The 22206-nt window shown below is 45.1% G+C and overlaps 1 long non-coding RNA gene across 2 annotated transcripts; it reads left to right on the top strand.

The window, feature by feature from the left end:
• The first annotated feature begins 1169 nt into the window (after positions 1-1169).
• On the top strand, positions 1170-12158 carry LOC142558259 (uncharacterized). Of its 2 annotated transcripts, XR_012823005.1 has the most exons (4): positions 1170-1329; positions 2260-2395; positions 11400-11503; positions 11937-12158. It is a non-coding gene; the product is annotated as an uncharacterized LOC142558259 (long non-coding RNA). The 2 variants fall into 2 exon arrangements; XR_012823004.1 differs by having other exon boundaries at positions 11400-12158.
• The last annotated feature ends 10048 nt before the right edge of the window (positions 12159-22206 follow it).

Consider the following 22206-nt stretch of genomic DNA (forward strand, 5'->3'; position numbering starts at 1 on the left):
CATGCATCAGTCTACCACATGGAAGAGCGTCGCAACAAAAGGTAGCTGATTCACACAGGCTGCGTAGCCCACTTATCAGTCGTAAAGGCTATTCTGGGTAATTCATAATTTCACACACACAGAAATATGTTTATATGTTTACGTTCGTACTCCTTGCGTAATAAGACTTCCAGAACTTCCACAACAGGAAGTAATTTACAACACACAAACGAAAACAACAGATATATATGCCTTGTTTTCAACTCGGTCGTCATGCAAATGACATATGGCACGGAAAAACGTGAACATGCTGTGTGTTAGCATCGTAAACTTCATACTAGGCAAGGAGCACACCACAATCCCGCGACAGCCGCTAATGAGACCAAAACGGGAGCACATATCCGTGAACGTGCAAATGGAGACCCTAAGTCACTCTGCTCCTCCACCACACCCCGCTGTACGGCTGAACCACTCGTTTCAAGTACAGCACACCTAACACACATTCAGCACTGAACAGTGGGCGGTCGACGCAGTCGCATTTACATGACTTGTAGCGAGCAGCACATCCCTCGATGTCCGTTAAGCAAAGTCGGACACGGCGACGCCACATCGCGGTTCGCAGAACTTCGCTGCCGATGCGCTAGGCCACTTCGACATTTCAATTGTCAAGCAAGCACGGGTCACACAACGCAGATTCTCTACTGCCAGAGCTCACCGAGGCGAAAGCCGCACTGCCGCACCACCACTACTCGCGGCTTTCCGCCAAGTAACGCAGAACCTACAACCAACACACAAGCAACGCATGTAGTACAATCACATGAGCAATGTTGAACAACGCGGGGTCCAGAGAACGATCACGCCGAGGACGAACACGCCACGGCATCGCTCGGCGCCAGCATCGCGCCTTCTCAAAAATCCCTAAACGATGCAGTCCCTAGGCACCTAGGATCAGGTCACGTGAGGGATTTTTGTACGACAAATAGACGCACGCATAGTAGGGTGGCTACCCTACTCTACCCTACTATCGGCCACCCTACACCTGAACATCGCCCCCGAGGGCTCCGTGGTCGCTGCGCATGCGTTAGCTGAGAGAAGGTGAGAAAGGAGGACAAGTTGGCGTTACCGAATGTGACGTCACATTGTTGTTTGTTTTTGCTTTTATGAAATAACTACTCTCGAACTCAGACGGCATGGCTCGCGTCTCGTTCGCGCGCGTACGTATAGATGTGGTCCGCTTTTAGTTTTTGGCGAATGCTTAGAAGCTTCAAGTTGCGGACACTGCGGTGGGCCAGGGCTTGATGACATTTGTTGCCCAGCTGCTGGTGCTACCGCGACGTACTTGGAGCAACGGTAAGTGTTGTGCGATTACCCGTTCTCTTGCCGACACGTAAAAAAACCGGTTGCGCATTCGAGCTGTGGTCGATGTGATCTCGAAATTCGAAGGAACACGAAACGGTTGTCGCAGGTCCCGCAGTGATCGCAGTATAATGTATTCGTTCGTGCCTTCAACACTGTAGTTCCTACGCGTTGCACTGATGTAAAAAAATGAACAAAAAAACAGGGACATCTTCCACGCGCCAGAAATGCATGCACTCAACTAGCGTGGATGTCGTCCTATGATGTTTATCGCGTTCTTAAGTCTATTTTTCTCCATCTCTATAGGATGCCTACGCTATGCCCTTCTTATTTACCCATGCAGCGCATTGCTGCATTTAATTACCTTTCTCACTGCTGACCGCGGTAAGGGCGTCAGAGGCTTTCATTCGTTGCAGTGAGATAACGAAAGCGTATTTCCTTCACTTAAAGCTTCTTAGTAGCTCCTTTGCGAGCCGTGGAGTTAAATCATACAATGCGTACGTTGTGAGCGAGCTGGTAAACGAAACCACTTCACTGCTGCTGCTACTATCACTTTTACGGGAACTTTCAAAATTAAACATATATATATTAGTATGAATCGGCTCACCAAGCTTTATATGCACGTCCGTTGCTTTCGTTCATAGATCATGTGCGTAGCTTTGCAACCGTGACCGATATTGTAAGAACAGCAAGAAGACAGATGACACAAGTAATGTGTCTGCTTTAATTGTTGCCTGTGCTGTTTTTAGAATATCAACCAACTCCGCGCAGTCGTGCTGTTTACAGCTAAAACGTGTTTTTTCTTGTTGCATGAGGAACATTTGCTTCTAATTGTGGCAGTAACGTTGTAAATTGTCTTCGGCCCAGATCGCTGACTGTGTGCAAACTTGTCTAATTTGTTTCACTTTGCTGCTGTCTTTACAGCTTCTGCTTATTTACTCTGCCTGCACCTTATATTTGTTGTGTTTATCGAGACCTGGCCTGTCTCTCCCTCGTTGAAGACAAATGGACACAAGTACTGGTTGCTGTTGGTTTGTTTGGTTTGCTCAGTCTGAGCGTGGTATGTATATCCATTTGCTAAAAGGGTATGCAGCTGCGTCTAATGCAGGTACTGCTGCATCTAAAGGTAGATTTAATAAGTAGTGGTTTGAGCGAGAATTAGTTGGTTTGAGTGATGTATGACACCAGAGAGTTATTGTTCTAGAAAGGTGACAAAGCTGGTCCACAAATTTAAAGTATGGAGATGCTTAACCATTTAAGTGTTCTAAGTTGCCATGAAGTATTATGCACATTTAAAATTTCAGTTGCAAAAGACATAGTAGAAGAAGAATCCAGAGGATTTGCTGCCAGATGTCTTGAGACAATAAATTGTAGAGAAAGCATTATAGTGTGAGCTGCCAATGATTGTCGTCAGGTCTAACCCATTTTTCTATATAGTCACTGTTGCTTCATTGTCTGTTGCCATCTCATGCTTGTTATAAACAAAAAATTGAGCTGCATGATTCCCCTGATTTTTCTCGCTCATAAGATACAAATGTTTTGATTTCAGCTGCCTTGGGGCCTCATGGTAGAAAAAGAGTTTTTATTAGCCAGTTGTCAGCTTCTAAGATCATGTGCTTTGTAATGTGGGTGTTTTAAAGGATGCTACACGTCTGCCATCATAACTGTGAGTGCTGCTGCCTAGCACTCCCACGGCTATGCTCAGTACATATGCGCAGCTATCCAAGAAAATTGACATTGGGACAACTGCCGTTGAAGCTCACTTGGTAGAGCATTGCAAGCACAAGGCAGAAAACGTGGGTTCAGCTTCGTTGTCTCTTATGCAAAGCATTATCATGAGCTGTCTCCTGGCTTCTTCGTACATCCAGTCAGATAGGCTCAATAATAGTTAGTAATGTGCCTGATGGTGGGTCGTTAATCAGGGTCCTTAGTGCAGCAGCCCAATTCTTTACCCATTAGGCTAAAGATGCATGCATAGCGCGCCAGATTAATCTCATTGGTTCTCTCGTAGCAGCTAATTTTTTCAGATGTTATGTGACACAGAGTTTGGGATTCACCCGTTTCAGCTCATATGCAACAAAGCAGGTGTTGTGTCTATTTCGGTGAGAAGTGTGTGCAGTTGTTTTGGTTTCTCTGTGTTGACGTAGTGTGCTTTGTATTTCATGTGGTGTTAGGCATTACCTCAATTGCAGCTTCAATGCTGTGCCCATAAAAGCAGTTGTAGGTAGGTGCTCAGGAGTAACGGGAAGCTCATTTTTCCTCATTCTCTCTTGCATACAGCAGGTAGTGCGTCCAGTTTAGTGCCATGCACCTGTGTGGGGCATTTCCTTGTTCTTATTCTGCTGATGTGTTGTACATAGGGGGAAAGTCAATCATCTACATCATGGTTGTCAGTGCCGCTGAATACAGTGCAGTCTCAGTCTCGCTGCCTTGAAATGTCATAAGAGGTGACATCTGGTGGTAAAGTAGCATCTTGCTGTACCTTGTAATCGGGCATAGCCAAGGTGGTGGTTGTGCAACCCAAGGATCCTGGAACTTTCTGTGGGACCAATGGCACCGATGTTGAAAAGTGGGTGGCTATGTACGAACGTGTGAGTGGAATCAACAGATGGGACCCCACGCGTGTGCTAGTTAACCTGTTGTTCTACCTAAGAGGCACGGCAAAGGTGTGGTATGAAAACCACGAAGAGGAGCTAACCAGCTGGGACCAATGCAAAGAGAAGTTGACAGAGTTGTTTGGCAAACCAGCCGGCCGTAAAATTGACGCAAAACAGGAACAGGCCTCCTGTGCCCAATCCCCCATGGAGTCCTATCTCTTGTACATCCAAGACATGCTGGCACTTTGTCGTAAAGCAAACCCGATCACGACATGACAGAAGCTGAGAAGGTCGGGCATGTGCTTAAGGTTTGCTGACGACGCCTTTAATCTGCTCATGTGCAAAAGCTACTCTACATTTAATGTTATCTTTAAAGAGTGCCGACAATTCCAGCACGCCAAAAGCCGATGCGTCTTGCAACCATTCGCCACACTTCCCACTACTGCTGCAATGCCAACATGTGAAGATCAACCCACACAGCAGCACACGTCGCCATCGGAAGATGTGGTGCGAATCGTTGACGTGAATTGGATGCAATGGCGCCTGCATTTCTGTTCGCCTATCCCTGATGCTACAACATTTTCAGTCCCCTTCTTACAAGCCATCATTCACCAGGAACTTGAAAACATTGGCTTACGTTCTGTCTGTGCTGTTGCTAATCCCAGAGCTAACAAACGCCCTTCTGCTATTTTTGCTCCACCCCAATGCTTCTCTCCGCGTTATCGCAACCCGACTGAGTATAGAACTGCGGACGACCAGCCGATATGTTTCACCTGCTGCCGCATTGGTCATGTCGCCTGATACTGTCACAACTCATGGCCCTTAACACTTCTCATGCCAACCAACCTGAGCCGTTTTGATGAAAAGGCCCGCAATGTTTCGCCCACCGCCGAATCTAACAGAGCCAACTCTGCTAGGAACATGTGGTACAGTCGCTCACCATCGCCGCACGGACACCAGTCTCGTTCACCGCAAACACGTCGCCCATCTTCGCGTTCGCCACAGCCACGTCGCCTTTCGTGCCCTGTGGTGTTTGGCCGCACCCGTTCGTAAAAGTAAGAAATGCAGCCCTCGGAGGAGGTGCATTGCCTAATGCTGCAGCAAATCCTCTGTCTATGCACACAAGGAGAAGTGTAATTGGCGTTCAAATAGACAGCATAGCTGTCCAAGCACTCATCGACAGTGGAGCCCGCATACCTGTGATGAGTGCTAGCCTGCTTAGTCGTTTAAAGAAGGTCCTCACCCCAGCAGCTGCCCGAGTGCTTCATATGGCTGACGATGGAACGCTGGTTCTTGGAATGTGTACTGCAAGTATAGCTGGCCGCCCTACTTCTGTTCTCTTTGCTGTGAGCAACATCTTCCCGCACAACGTTATCCTAGGATTTGACTTTTTATCCACTCATTCTGCTCTCCTCGACTGCACGGCCGGCGTTCTTCAGTTAGAACTGCCTCAACTCGCCGATGCTCCGAGCACCGCCCCACCGCACTTGTGCTCGCTTCGTGATGTGCGTCTGTCACCCGAAGCAGTTACTTACGTCACTTTGACCGCCCAGCCACAGGTTCCTGATGGTGAATATGTGCTTCGCCCCATCATCGATGTGCTTTGAACCGGTCACGGTTACTAATAATGACATTGTTTTACCTCTTCTGAATTTCAGCCTGTGCCCTCAAGTGATTCCGGCCTGCATGTTCTTGGACAGCGTTTCTAGTGGTTCTGAATTTGATATTGAGAGTCTGAATTCTGAGAGTCGTTTATTAGTGCCAATCGCAGCGGCCAGCTCTGGTTCCTTAACGGACGACTTTGCGAAAATGACTGCACTTAACCTCACCTCTGCACAGGCCGGGGACATACATCTCCTGCTTGAATCGTACAGTGGAATCTTTGATTTGGGCAACAGGCCTTTAGGCTGAACATCTGTTGTTCACTACCATATAAACACTGGAGACACAAATCCTATTTGTCAGCGTCCCTATCGTGCATCGCATGCTGAATGTCGAGTCATCCAATCAGAGGTGGGCAAAACGCTCCGCAAAAGGGTCATCGAGCCATCAGCCAGCCCTACGCCTGTCGTCCGTGTGAAAAAAGAAAGATGGTGCCTGGCATATTTTCGTCGATTATTGCCACTTAAATGAGATCACGCGAAAAGACGTCTACCCAATACCATGCATCGATGACGCCTTGGACCGCTTGCACAGAGCTAAATACTTATCGTCCATCGATCTTCGATCCAGCTACTGGCAGATTTCAGTTGATGAAATGGTTGGAGAAGACAGCCTTCATCACACCGAATGGCTTATATCAATTCAAAGTCATGCCCTTTTGCCTATGCAATGCTCCTGCGACATTAGAACTTGTGATGGACTCTCTTCTACGATGCTACAAATGGACCACCTGTCTTTGTTACCTTGACGAAGCTGTTTTTTCTCCCATGTTGGACAGCCGCCTTACCCGACTAACTGCCATTATTGCGGTCTTCTGAAAAGCTGGCCTCCAACTCCACGAAGTGTCAATTTGGGCGCCGTCAGATTACCGTGTTGGGGCACCTCATTGACGCATCCGGTGTCCAACCAGATTCGGAAAAAGTGCGTGCCATACGCAGTTTTCCTGTGCCACATTCTGCTTCTGATGTGCGCTGCTTCTTCGGCCTGTGTTCTTACTTTCATCGTTTCATCAAAAACCTTGCCAACATTGCGGCTCGGCGCTGCTTTCACCCGTCGCTACGCACACCTCATCGGCCAATCGAACAGCCCTGATTGTGTTCACTGCCAGGTGCCCGAAACACTGCAACATGTACTGTGCGACTGCCCAGCATATATGCTGGAGCGAAGGACGTTAGACAGTTTCCTAGCCAGCGTTGGCAGACAACTACTGTCAGAGGAAGCTATCCTCGGCCCATGGCCTGACACTGCAATTTCAATGCGTGCAACAAAAGTATTGTTGAAGTTCCTGCAGGACACCAAGCTAGATGAGCGGCTCTAGCGAGGCAACTGTCTCATGTACATAAGCACTCACCACTTCTCTTATCATCATCATCCATCCCAATACTTTCACTCCCCTTCCCTCTTCCCCAGTGCAGAGTAGCAGACTAGAGCGCACTGGCTCAGGTCGACCTCTCTGTCTTTCCTATCAATAAATTCTATTCATTCATTGCCAACATTGCTCGGCCTTTGACAGATCAAAAAGAAGAACTCGCCATGCTCATGGGGCCCGGAGCAGACTCATGCGTTTGCCGCTCTCATCAGGTTTCTGACCACCCTTCCCATACTTGCCCACTTTGATCCATCTGCACCGACCGAAGTCCACACTGGCGCAAGCGGCCATGGCATCGGCGCTGTCCTCGATCAACAACAGAATGGTACGGAGTGCGTGATAGCTTACGCCAGCCGCCTGCTGTCACCTGCCGAGAGAAATTACCCCATCACTGAGTGGGAGTGCTTCGCTTTAGTTTGGGCTGTCATCAAGTCCCGGCCATATTTGTACGGCCGTACATTTTCGGTCGTTACAGACCACCATGCACTCTGCCGGCTGTCTTCCCTCCGGGACCCGACAGGACGGCTTGGTGGCTGGGCTTTGTGGCTCCAGGAATTTTCATTTATTGTCAATTACAAGACTGGATGCCTCCACAAGGACACTAACTCCCTCTCGTCACCCCGTGGATCCACTTGATCCTTCTGTGCATGATCCGGTGACCTGCGTGAGGGCTTTCACTGACATGACTGACATGCGCACCGAACAACAACGCGACGAGTCCTTACAGTCCATCATTGCCGGAGTGCTATCACTCCGACAGCACTGACGGCACATGCCGCATTTTCTTGCCGCGCAACGGCATCCTCTACCACCGCAATATGAACGCTGATGGCCCTGAGTTGCTCCTTGGCCGTCCTCATCATCTGCAATCTGTTGCTCTTGAACAACTTCACGATGCACCGACAGTGGGACACCTTGAAGTTTTGCATACATACAATCATGTACAACGCCGGTTCTTCTGGCCAGGTCTCTACTGCTTTGTGCACTGTTATGTCGCAACTTGCGAATTGTGTCAGTGCCGGAAGAAACCTCCCCTACCACCTGTCGGATGACTCCATCCAGTTGAAGTTCCCTGTGAACCGTTCTCTCGCTTAGGCCTTGACTTACCTGGCACTTTTTCGACGACGACTAGAGCTAACAAGTCGATTGCCATCGCTACTGATTGCATGACACGCTATGCGATAACAAAGGCGTTGCCGACTAGTTGTGCAACAGACGTCGTCAATATTCTCCTCCACGACGTCATTCTCCACCATGGTGCACCTCGACAGTTATTACAGACCGCAGCTGCTCATTCTGGTCTTTAGTTGTCGACGACCTCATCCGCTCTTGTGCCACTGAGCACAAGCAGTCCACCGCCTACCACCCACAAACAAACGGTCTTATGGAATGTCTTAAACGAACAATCACAGAGATGCTGTCGATGTAGGTCTCCAACGATCACCGCGACTGGGACACCACGCTGGCCTACGTGCCGTTTGTGTATACTTGTCCCGACGTGACACTGCAGGATATTCACCCTTTTATCTTTTGTATGGTTGCAACCCCACTTTGCCCTTTGACATCATAATCCCTTCTGTGCCACGTGTTGCAACTGACCATGCTCATGAAGTCATTGATCGCGCTCACAGGGCATGTCAAGTCGCCCGATCTCGTTTACTAGCCCCGCAGCATATACCAAAAGAGTTATGACTGATGCCATCGCGATGTTAAGTTCGCACCAGGTGCTTGGATGCTCCTTTGGTCAACATGTCGTCGGGTTGGCCTCTGCCAGAAGCTTCTCTCTCACTACACAGGGCCTTATGAAATCCTGAGCCAAGTTAACGATGTAAATTACGAGATTTCGCCACTTCAGTTTGATGCATCCTCAAGTCTGACGCCTGTTGACGTCTTGCATGTTTCACAGCTGAAGCCATACTTCGCTCGCGATTCTTTGCCTACCATGAGCCGAGACGGCGCTTCACCACCCGCGGGTCCTGTTACGGAAGGATGAAAAAAGAGAGGAAGAAGACCGCAGCATGCTGGCTGCTGCGTGCTGTTGCTGGTCAGCCATCGTAACTACTCTGCCTCATCTTGTATATTGACACGTGTACTTCTTCATCTTTATCGGGCGACCACTTCTCGCCGCCTAACAAATGTTATCGCATAGGACGCGCCTGCATGTAAAAGAAGTTTCTGGAATGTTATCGATGGTCCCGTCCACTGTCTTTCACCGCAACTTGTGTTATCTGATTGCATGTGTGCGCGACGCGGATAATGTGCAACTTTGTGGAAGGCACGCGGGTTCCAGCGATTGCTTTGGAACATTCGACGACAGATGTATAAAAGCCGACGCGCTTGACCCGCTCATTAGATTTTCGATGACCGCCGATCATGTTCGCCGCTACCATCTTTCTTTGAGTGTAGCCTCTTTTGAGGGCACAAGTTTGCCTAATAAAATGCTCGTTTCGTTAATCATAGTTTTGCTGCCTTCTCAACCGTCACTACCACGTGACAATATATATTGTAAATACAGTCTTTCTATACTCCCAACATCCCCGTAACAGTATGCTTTGCCTCTGGCATGTTCATGATCTCCGATGGTATATAAAACTGTGATGCAGACTAAGCTTCACAAAGAATTATGTTCCGTGTCTTCCTTACAGGCTGCTGTGTTTCAGCTAAATCTGCTTTTCCTGTGTTCAGTGGTCTTGTCGCTCAATTAGTGCTTGCCTATTTCTGTTACACTACAACCTCTCTTCTCCTCTCTCCTCTTGTCCTCCTGTCCTTTTACACTGCTGCAAACTTTTAGATTTCAATACTCGAATGATTAATACAAAGATTGATGCTACCATATTATATGTGACAGCTGTCATGATGGCAATAATTTAGGTGGACCGGAAACTATAGGGAAAAAGAACAAAGAACAAAACAGGCATGTGTGAGTAGGAATAACTTCCTTGTGACAAAACTGGCTCCATGCTAAACTTTGCCTCAAGGAAATTGGTCTTAAAAGTCTCAAACCCATTTGCGCATACTGCATAAGCCAAGTTTTCCACTCGTCAAAACAGCAGCCGCCACAAAGTGTTAGGAAAGAGGCAAAGAAACCATGCCTTTGCAATCGTACTCTCCTCACAAAGCTTGTGTCATATATGCAATCACTCACCATACACAAACACATTGGTCAACACTGCAATGTTTGGAAGAACCCGAACTAACACTATGTAGCCATTTACCTGCAGTATGCCTCCTGTAACATGAATCCCCACTGTGCTTGTAATCTAGATAACTTTTTTTAATTTCTCAGGCATTTGGTGGTAAAGGCCAATGCATTAGACAGAAATCCTGCTACACTGCAGCAATGTTCAGAATGTAGTATGAGGTACTCTGTCTGACTGGAAGTTGAAGATAGAAATTATATTAGTCGTTAAAATGTAGTAGCCAGTATTGAAACTACACATGCACTCAAGGCTGAGCCACATCATGAGCACACAGAAGAGCAGACACACACTTGAGCTGCATTGTGTAGCTTTACCAACAAGCCCAGCTGTACACTGAAGTAAGGCATGGTTCGGGCTAGTCAGCTCGTAGCTTCAGCAAAATTTTAAACTCTGCGAGGAAGACAGGACATGAACAAAAACATAGATGCATGCACAAAGTGTAGACTTCCGACTGGCTTTGTTTGGTGAAGACAAAGAGTTTATAAGGTTCTTCAAAATGGCAAAACAAAGAACATTCGCAATGAAATCGTGCACGAGGCAGTGACAAAAAATAGCAAGGCCACCTGTGCATTAAGAGCGCAGTAGAGTCCCAATGTGCCCATCTAAGAATTCTATTTCTTTCCTTGATAGGGATCAAGAAGGTGAGCTAACTTAGTTGTCACGCCTTTTAGCGATGTGGAATGCCTTGATGACTTCTCTTTCTGTTCTTGAGTTTGCCTTCGAAAGGAATTTATTCTGTTCCTCATAAGGCAGGCAGCTTTTGCTGTTGCAGCTCCTGCACTGCAAGAGGAGATTCTCAAGGAAAGAAAGTCTTAGATGGGCACATTAAGACTCTCCTGCACTCTTAAGGCATACATGGCCTTGATATTTTTCATCAATACCTCGTGCACAAATTATTTGCAATTTTGTTTGCTATATTATTTGCAATTTTGTTTGCAATTGTTTTGCTATATTGAAGTACCTTATATATTCTTTGCTTTCACAAAATAAAACCAGTTGGAAGCCTGTGCTTTGTGTGCGTCTATGTTTCAGTTCACGTCCTGTCTTCCTCGCGCAGTTTAAAATTTTGCCTAAACAGTTGTATAGCTTGTGTTTACGAATTAATATTATGATGACTGGAGCACAGCAATGGTCTAGTGGCATATAGTGTCGACATAGTATAGAGATGGTACTAAGTTAAAAATTTGGAAATGCCATAAATTGTGCAATCAACCCTTATCCCTCGGTTTCCTACAGCTGCAGAGCACTTGACCACTGCAGCAGTCAGGCATGCTGTATATTGGGCAGTGCCAGGAATTGCGAGATCGAGAGAGGCTGCCACTAGAAGTTCCTTGGGCCAGGTGATAACTCAAATACATCTAAATATTTCTATATTTCACTATATAAACCTTTGTAGAATGAGGAACTTTTCAAGGGTGAGGTTGTTTCACACAAAGGAAAACTATTACTAAATAGTGACCGGTTCCTTTTGTTTTGTACGCCAGATTGCAAGTACTATTTGACATTGCTTACTGACTTAATTATTCTCGCTGTCCAATACAAGCATATGCACTCACATATGTTTTCAAATCAAACTATTGTGTGGAGCCATGTTTGTGGTGGAATAAAATTGGTCCCAATACAGAGCTTTGTGGCACACCAGATCTTACTAGCGAACGCGGAGAAGAAAGTTAATTAGTAGTTACAAATTGGTACCGGTCAGTTAAGAATTTACTAATACAATTCGTAGTCCTGTCAATTCGAAGTTTACTGTCGTTTGTGTATAGGACCAAGCCGATGTCCCCTGGCCTGGGCGGTCCCTGGCGCTTCACCTAGTGGTGGCCTTTAAAAATAGCAGCGTGGCACCAGTGGTTGCATCAGGATCTAGGCTCATGAAAATAGACAGCAACGTGCACAGGGCAAGGAGTTCGGTGGCCTGGTACTCGTCACATTTGTGGAGAACACTATAGTTTGTGCGAGTCCTAGCCCCTACCTAGGGTACCAGTCTGTGCACTGCGCGTGTATATATATATATATATATATATATATATATATAATATGTTGTGCAGGATTGCTCGTTGGCAGCACGTGCTCATGCAGCAGCTGACGGGCCTTCGATGTGTTTCGCCCTGGTAGCGCAGTCGTCCTTGTGGTTCTAGAGCTGCACTGGCATTGCCCAAGAACAGGATGTATCGGCATGGTGCAGAATTGCAGAGTGGGGGCGCTCCATTCTATTCCCACTTTATTCCTTCAGAGTTGTGGTTTATGTGATTCCAGTCCTTTTGTCGGAGTTCTGACAGTTGAACCATTCCCACTCCTTGAGTGGTCGAACTAATCTACTCCAATCCTCCAATTACAGTAAATAAAACGCTTTCTGTATAATTACTTACTACTTGTGCCCCGATGCGATAGCGTAGAGGTAGAGCATCTGCCTCATGTGCAAAAGGACTGTGGTTCAAATCCCGGTGCCACGCAATTTTCCACTGGATAAAAAAATCCACATGTTGATACAGCTGTATAAACAGGCCTGGTGGCCTGACCCCGGTGACCAGAACCGGTAATGCACTCCTTCACCAGAGCAGGATTGGCCACCTTGGTGCAGTACTTGGCCACAACCTTCTATATGAATAGAACAATCAAACCCCGGCTCTCAGTCCCCAGCAGCTACAAAGCAACTGACCATTGGGGCGGTCAGACCTGTGATGCAGCAGAGCCTGCTAAGAATCTCTGAATCTGGACAGGCCGCCATTGGAATCTGAACCTGGCAATGTTTAACGCTAGAATGTTTTCTAATGAGGAGAGTCTAACAGTGCTATTGGAGGAATTAGTGGGTATTAAATGGGATATAATAGAGCTCAGTGAGGTTGGGAGGACAAATGAAGCATATACAGTGCTAAAAAGCGGGCACATGCTGTGCCACCAGGGCTTAGCGGAGAGACGAGAACTAGGAGTCGGATTCCTGTTTAATAAGGATATAGCTGGTAACATACAGGAATTGTGTAGCATTGACGAGAGGGTGGCAGGTCTTGCTGTGAAACTTAATAAGAGGTACAAATTGAAGGTCATACAGGTCTACGCCCCTACATCTAGTCATGATAACCAGGAAGTCGAAAGCTTCTATGAAGACGTTGAATTGGCGATAGGTAAAGTCAAAACAAAATACACTATACTGATGGGCGACTTCAATGCCAGGGTAGGCAAGAAGCAGGCTGGAGAAAAGTCAGTGGGGGAATATGGCAAAGGTTCTAGGAATAGTAGGGGAGAGTGATTAGTAGAGTTTGCAGAACGGAATAATTTGCGGACAATGAATACCTTCTTCAGCAAGCGGGATAACCGAAAGTGGACGTGGAGGAGCCCTAATGGCGAGACTAAAAATGAAGTAGACCTCATACCCTGTGCTAACCCTGGCATCATACAAGATGTGTACGTGCTCGGCAAGGTGCGCTGCAGTGACCATAGGATGGTAAGATCTCGAATTAGCCTAGACTTGAGGAGGGAAAGGGAAAAACTGGTACATAAGAAGCCGATCAATGAGTTAGCGGTAAGAGGGAAAATAGAGGAATTTCGGATCAAGCTACAGAAGAGGTATAGGGCTTTAACTCGGGAAGAGAACCTTAGTGTTGAAGCAATGAATGAAAATCTTATGGGCATCATTAAGGAGTGTGCAATAGAAGTCGGTTGTAACTTCGTTAGACAGGATACCAGTAAGGTATCGCAGGAGATGAAAGATCTAATTTTAATACCACCCCTTATACATAGCTTTCATTGATTACAAGAAAGTGTTTGATTCAGTCAAAACCTCAGCAGTCATACAGGCATTACGGAATCCAGGTGTAGATGAGCTGTATGTAAAAATACTGAAAGATATCTACAGCGGCTCCACAGCCACCGTAGTCGTTCATAAAGAAAGCAACAAAATCCCAATAAAGAAGGGTGTCAGGCACGAAGGTACGATCTCTCCAATGCTGTTCACAGCCTGTTTACAGGAGGTATTCAGAGACCTGGATTGGGAAGAATTGGGGATAAGAGTTAATGGAGAATACCTTAGTTACTTGCGATTCGCTGATGATATTGCCTTGCTTAGCAACTCAGGGGACCAATTGCAATGCATGCTCACTTACCCAGAGAGGCAAAGCAGAATGGTAGGTCTGAAAATTAATCTGCAGAAAACTAAAGTAATTTTTAACAGTCTCGGAAGAGAACAGCAGTTTACGATAGGTAGCGAGGCGCTGGAAGTGGTAAGGGAATACATCTACTTAGGGCAGGCAGTGACCGCGAGTCCGGATCATGAAACCGAAATAATCAGAAGGATAAGAATGGGCTGGGGGTGCGTTTGGCAGGCATTCTCAGATCATGAACAGCAGGTTGCCATTATCCCTGAAGAGAAAAGTGTATAACTTGTGTGTCTTACCAGTACTCACCTACGCGGCAGAAACCTGGAGGCTTACAAAAAGGGTTCTACTTAAACTGAGGACGACACATCGAGCTATGGAAAGAAGAATGATGGGTGTAACGTTAAGGGGATAAGATGAGAGCAGGTTGGGTGAGGGAACAAACGCGAGTTAATGATATCTTACTTGAAATCAAGAAAAATGGGCATGGGCAGGGCATGTAATGAGGAGGGAAGATAACCGATGGTCATTAAGGGTTATGGACTGGATTCCAAGAGAGGGGAAGCGTAGCAGGGGGCGGCAGAAAGTTAGGTGGGCGGATGAGATTAAGAAGTTTGCAGGGACAGCATGGCCACAATTAGCGCATGACCGGGGTAGTTGCTGTTTATTCAAGCATTTTGTAAATGTGGCTCGCTTTTAAGCACCCTTTCTTATGTCTAAAAAGAAAACAAATGAACATCCAGTATTCTTTTTTAACTTTCACTAAGCTTATCGTATAGCTCAGTGTTAACATACAGGTTAACATACAGTATTTACAAGTGAGGTTACAGAAAGCAGTAATAATTGACAGTAAACACTGCTTGGATGTTGAAAAACATGGGAATCAGGTCATTTTATTTTCGACAATTTTTTTTGGCATAGGAGGCTAAGCAAATGGTGATGTAGCAACACTGTAAAGACTGAATAAGATGGATGTGGAATGCCTTGATGACTTCTCTTTCTGTTGTTTATTTTGCCTTCGAAAGGAATTTATTCTGTTCCAGACAAGGGAGGCAGCTTTTGCATCTGCAACAGAACATCGGTGGATGTTGTGTGAAGCACTTTTTCCATGCTTTTTCACTACCTGAGCAAGGTAACTTTCTTGGCGCTTCATCACGCAATTTATACAATCAACTTCCATTAATTCTACCCTCACGAGACTGACGGGTCGAATTAAGATGCAAAAACCTGCTGAAGCACCGTTGATTCATTTGGCAACATGTGCTTGAGTAACATGCCTCTGAAACGAACATGCATCAAATTTCTATTTGTCCATAGTATAAAACTAAAGTAGAAATGACTTAACTCCGAACCAAAGTAGATACCTATGCGTACCTGATTTTTTAGAATGGCAGCTGATTTTCTAAAGCCAGCTTCGCCGTATTACAGCCATGATATGTGGTAAAGCATATGAATGCTACAACCACGGTTTTAGTTTCGCAATCGATTGCACAGCTAGGCAATTTTCGTCTCAATGTCCTTCGAAAACAAAACGTGTTCGTTAGAATCAGATAAGTACCACAATCGGACATTGTCAGCTACTGTTACTGCTTGAAAATCTTTCTTGGGTGGGTCAAAAATAGGCATTTCAGAGAGGAGATGGCATTTGTTTAACGCATTCACTGTCCCCTAAGCTCTACTGAGACATACGCTGCCACTAAAAGGGGTCGTTATTGGAGTCTGGTCAAGTTCGTATTATCCGACGAATGCCAGTTTTAGGATCGAAATGATGAATGTGTAATCACATAGAAATGCATGGGCGTCGGCCAGGTTCGAATTAACTAAAAAAATTAAATTAACCGGAGTCAGATTATTAGAAGTTTACTATACACCCTTTTCTGTTCTCCAAGAAGTTGCCATTTTAATATGTAGTTTTCTTCTATCAGTGTGGCAATGGTGCTAAATTTAGCATTTGTTTGAATCATCCATTGTTCCAAGGACAAGCTACAAAGTAGGGGCACAATTTGAGACTTGAAACATTTCCACATATAAAGGCAGGGCATGTTAACATCTGTACAATTAACATAAGTTGGCTGTATTGTCTGCATAGCATGTGGTTGCTTTTTTGGAATGTGGTCTTTCTGTAAAACAAAGTTGCATTTGTTTCAAATAAATTGCTGAACCATTGCTTGTGTGTTTTCCTGTGCTCTCTGTGCTTTTGAAAGTGCAGTGAGCAAATGCAGACTGAAATGCACAAGGCTTCACTTTATCATGCCAAGAAGCATTTTGGCTTGACAAAGGAGCCTTAACCCCTTCCATGCCCACACTTTTTCTGTATAAACACATCAAATGAAAGACAGTGACCTCTTTTCATGTATTTTAAAGCCTGGCAGTGTTAAAGACAGAGTGAAGTTGTACAAATACAATTTACTGTTAAGTATTGCTGCTAAAACCTCGTGCTTGTGTATAGTATATGCATGCAGTGCTGGCTATGCCGTGGTAGAGCCCTGAAACAGCTTTCACCACACTGCTTGCTATAGCATTGCTGTGTTCTGCAACCTGAGGTCAAAACTATAAATCTCTAGAAGTTCAGCAGCACAATTGACAGCTATTTCCGTATGTTCGATGCACTCCTGGCCAGGGACTTTTCGTCCTGTAGGCAAAATAGATGGCCGCCTCGGACGCTGTTTTGGAAAGAGCGCAGCGTACCTCGAAAGCTTGCTCACAATGCTTCACCAGCAGGTTTTGCCTGCGAGAGTGGAGGGGGGCACAATAATTTGACTTTACATGGTGTGGCACAATACCTTAAAATGCTGCTGCTTCTGGCTTCTATTTACTATGACATGCTGGTGCACCTCAACATGGAGCAACCCCATCTTACTAAAATTCTTAATTCTTCTACCAACATGGTGTGGTGTGGCTATCTATGATCACTGTATTAAACCGGAGCAAACAGCATGTCTAAAAGTACAAAAGCTGGTATAGCTGTAATGAATGACCTGCAGTCATCCGAAATGCGCAAAATCACAAGAATTGGTCAAACTCAAACACTGCAGAGTTTAAGTAGTCCTGGCACAATTTTTTTCTTATGCGTGTGTAGCTGTCATTCAGTTAACTACACTACAAAACTTCAAATTCCTTCTATGCGCAACAAATATATCCTTAACGTCAACATTTAAACATGTGCCAAAGGCAGTGTGGCCCCATAATCTGGTGACAACATTGCATGGTAGGTCACAAACAAATGATGCATGCTGCAGTTGTTCATGAGTAAGCCATGCCATTATTAGGTCATTGAAAACTGAGCATGTTAGGACCACTATGCAGCACAACATTGGTCTTTCTGTCTTGGTGCACACTGTGGAGTGGGTGCATGTTAAAAACCTCAGGCGATTAAAGTTGAGCCGGAGTCTGCAACTATGGCATGCCTCGTAATCGTATTGTGGTTGTGACTTATAGAACACTAGAATTAAATTAATTTTAATTTAGATGTTTGAGAAGAGTCATAAGAAAATTTATTTAGTGAAGCAAGTCTTAGCACACATTAAGAATCGCTCAAAGCACATGCAGCTTTCAGTGGCATGGTGTGGTCACAAAAGCTGCCATTTGGAACCAGATTAATATAAAAAAATTCAGTCCAAGAGTTTAATGTCAGAGCACCTTTACATGTAAGCATGAGGGACACATCTTTAAAGGCATCATCTAAATCCTGTGGAAGTATTTATTGGTGAATATCAAATGGGCCCTACATCTAAGGAAGTTATAGGGTGCTATGATAACAGGAAGCCACAAGATTTTTGTTGTGCACTCTTCCTATAGAGACAATATAGGGCAGCAACAAAATAGTTGGGCCTAGTGAAGAATTAATTCAAGATCCTTGCCAATTTGGCAGGTTCACTATGATTAGAGATAATGAAGGCCAAGCACCTTGAAATGCATGCCCAAACCTCATCAGCATTGCATCACTTATTTCGAATAACTTTCATTTTGTCATTTTGCCAGATCAAAAGTTCTCAAAAACCTGCTTGACTGGTTTCAAGAACTTTTCGAGAACAGTTTGGTTCCATTCGAATGCAGCATTGTCAGTCTTTAGTGAACTAGACCCATCTTTACTGATATGCAATTAGGTAGATCAAAGCAGATGCTGTCAAAGTGCATGTGACAGAGTGTTTGGAGTGGGCATTCCTGGGTGATGTTGCCAAGAAGGGAGTTGTGAGCTTAACGCACACAGCAGCCATAGCATATGAAAACCAGCACTTTACTCATTTTTTAGATAACGCAGGGCTTGTGCTAATGCTGGTCATAGTCTACTATAATTTCTACCATATATTGCCCTTGTCATGACAAGTTATTTTTATTGTCCAACAATATATTCCCTCTGTGTACAATCAACATCTCTGCCAAGGACAACAGAAACAGTATGTTCGGAAACTGCAGAATTCTCCATCTGCGGAAGTGGCTGGCTGACTGCCGTATAAGATGCTTTGTGAGCTGGCATTGATGTGTAAATCTCAACTCATCTGCAAGCATACAAAATAGGCTTTGGGATACTTTTACCACAAGAAGAGAGACTAGAATGACTGTTGCCTGTGATATATGGCACAGACCCATGACGAGGGATCGGCTAGGATTCCCCATGAATACAACATCAAATAGCTTTATATTCCCACTAACTTGATAGTACATAATACTGATATGTAACAAAAATAAACAACAAAGTAACTGAAAAACGAACAGGTCTACTACGATTGAGCCACAAGGCGAAAAATGGAAACATATATGTTAACTGTATGAAAAAAATGTGCCTAAGATGTCATCTTCCCAGCAGCAACAATATGATCATGCACAAACTAGCATTGCTCTTCAGGCACACCCCAGGCTGCTCACACCATATTCTACAAGATTTGAAGCCCAACAGGCAAAAGGGGTGAATACCTTCAGCATAAAAGAAGAAAGTTATTTTATTCCATATCCTCACATGAAACACAGCAATATTGTTACAAGCCATTTTCACACATTGAAGGCATCAGCAATGTGATGAAGACAATTGAAGCACTCATGTTCTTATTTCCATTCCAATACAAACCTACACTTGGTCATATGAAGGTGCATGTGCCAAATTCAACCGTGTACTGTTATGAGGCACATGGAACAGACATTCCAAGGAAGTGAAATATTTGTAATGCAGTTACTTAATTTGCAGAAGGGTTGAAATCTGGGCCAGTTGGTACATACTTGAACGAAAAAACCAGTCAAAAACACAAAGGACAAGAGAAGAGGTTCACACCACAACGACTGGACTATCAACTGAGGTTTATTAGGATCGGTGTAGTCCCAGCAAGGCCAGCAGAGCATGCGCAACTGCATCATCGCTAATCACATAGTGTGAAAAGACAAGAAACGCTTCTATCGTGACCGACTTAGAAATTCAAATTCTTTTTCAAGTAAGCGCACCGAGGTTGTACTAACGCAGTCATCACCTAATAAACTGATGTAGTACGCTTCCAAGATTTCCCGCTCTTCTTTGCCCTTGCCCCTACCAAGAATCGTCACATTGCTAAACAAAGGATAACAACCACACTCATTGCAATGGCGAGGCAAGTTTGCACTGTTATCTGACCCCAGGGAGGAGTGGTGCTCACGCAGGCGGTCATTAATACATCGGCCGGTTTGGCCTATGTAAAATCTTTCGCACGTGAGAGGGAACTTATAGACAACCCCTGCAGCACATGCCGTAAAACGGTTTTCATGCTGCGTTGTGCAAACGTGGTTCCTTGCCCTGCCTCGAGAAATGCGCGAGCACAGACCCGAAAGCTTACAAGGGGCAGAAAAAACAACACTTACTCCCTGCTTGGCGGCAACCTTCTTGATATTGTGGCTCACTTTATGCACATACGGCATAACTTCAAGTTTCCTACGTTCAGTTGCCCCACCATCTGCCAGCTTCGTACATTCCTTCTTTAGCCTGTGAAGCAGCGATTCAGCCACCACTTTCAAAAGAGGCGGAGGGAACCCTGCGGACTCTAAAGTTGGGATTGACTGAAAAGGCCAACATGGCCTTTTCAGTCGACATTGAAGACCTCTTCTACAGCATTCCCCATGATGAACTCTTTGTAGCTGTGCGTGAACTTATTGATCACTGCAGTGCTGTAAACTTCCAGAATGCATGTGGTATGTCGGTGGATGCCTTTCTAGAGCTCCTGTCCTTTTATCTGTCATCCACTGTTGTTGAATTCAAAGGTTCCTTGTTCCTTCAGAAAAAAGGAATATGTATTGGCTCTAGTGTTGCCCCAGTGCTTTCCCAGATATTTTCAGCAATATTTGACAGGAAACTTCAAGGCTTCCTTTTAAACAAGCGTGTATGCAAAGTTTTTAGGTATGTGGACGATTTTTTAGTACTTTTAGAGCTTTTACCAAGTGACACTCTGCCCGCAGCAGTAGACGATGTATTGACTGCTTTTAAAGCTTCTTCACGCACTCTTAATTTCACTCATGAACTTCCTAGCAATCATTCCATCAGGTTCCTAGAATTGCAACTAACATTCTTTGATGACGGGCATTTGTGCTGGATGTTTTCACCTAGGGGCAAGAAAGCTCTTTTACCATTTGGATCTGCAATTCAAAGATTGTAAAAAGAGGGATTGCAATCAATTGTTTCCGCAATGCACTTGAAAGAAGCTGTCACCACGCCATTAAAAGTAGCTTTGACGCACAATCCCAACTTTTAGAGTCCGCAGGGTTCCCTCCGCCTCTTTTGAAAGCGGTGGGTGAATCGCTGCTTCAGAGGCTAAAGAAGGAATGTACGAAGCTGGCAGATGGTGGGGCAACTGAACGTAGGAAACTTGAAGTTATGCCGTATGTGCATAAAGTGAGCCACAATATCAAGAAGGTTGCCGCCAAGCAGGGAGTAAGTGTTGTGTTTTCTGCCCCTTGTAAGCTTTCGGGTCTGTGCTCGCGCATTTCTCGAGGCAGGGCAAGGAACCACGATTGCACAACGCAGCATGAAAACCGTTTTACGGCATGTGCTGCAGGGGTTGTCTATAAGTTCCCTCTCACGTGCGAAAGATTTTACATAGGCCAAACCGGTCGATGTATTAATGACCGCCTGCGTGAGCACCACTCCTCCCTGGGGTCAGATAACAGTGCAAACTTGCCTCGCCATTGCAATGAGTGTGGTTGTTATCCTTTGTTTAGCAATGTGACGATTCTTGGTAGGGGCAAGGGCAAAGAAGAGCGGGAAATCTTGGAAGCGTACTACATCAGTTTATTAGGTGATGACTGCGTTAGTACAACCTCGGTGCGCTTACTTGAAAAAGAATTTGAATTTCTAAGTCGGTCACGATAGAAGCGTTTCTTGTCTTTTCACACTATGTGATTAGCGATGATGCAGTTGCGCATGCTCTGCTGGCCTTGCTGGGACTACACCGATCCTAATAAACCTCAGTTGATAGTCCAGTCGTTGTGGTGTGAACCTCTCCTCTTGTCCTTTGTGTTTTTGACTGGTTTTTTCGTTCAATTACTTAATTTGTCCAGTCAGAAGGGCAATGCGCTAAATACAAAAAAAAAAAAAACCTACAGGCCCACTATGCAATGCTTTTGGCAAACTATCCAAAACTTCAATGTGTGCAAGTCCACAATGACTGCAGGAAAAGAAGTAAACAAATTTCGTGAACATGGAATGAAAAAGAAATGTTGCGACAATTGAGAAATGAGTTCTTTGCTTTCTAGTGGCACATAGATAGACAGTCGGTGGGCAGAATTTGAACTTGAACTCATGGCAGTTTTGCAGGGGCAAATACCACTCATACTTCCGAGAAGCGTTGGTTACAATGCTGAGTTGGAAGGGAAACTTTACAAATACTTCTTCGGGAGTTCAAGCATCTGACCAGTAAGTAGTTGAGCATGACTAGGGGAAATATGATCAATTTCACAAATAGCACCATTCCAAAAGAACTGGCACACTGCATTGATTT

Source organism: Dermacentor variabilis, chromosome 9 (genome assembly GCF_050947875.1).
Source record: "Dermacentor variabilis isolate Ectoservices chromosome 9, ASM5094787v1, whole genome shotgun sequence".
In the NCBI taxonomy this organism is placed as follows: domain Eukaryota; kingdom Metazoa; phylum Arthropoda; class Arachnida; order Ixodida; family Ixodidae; genus Dermacentor; species Dermacentor variabilis.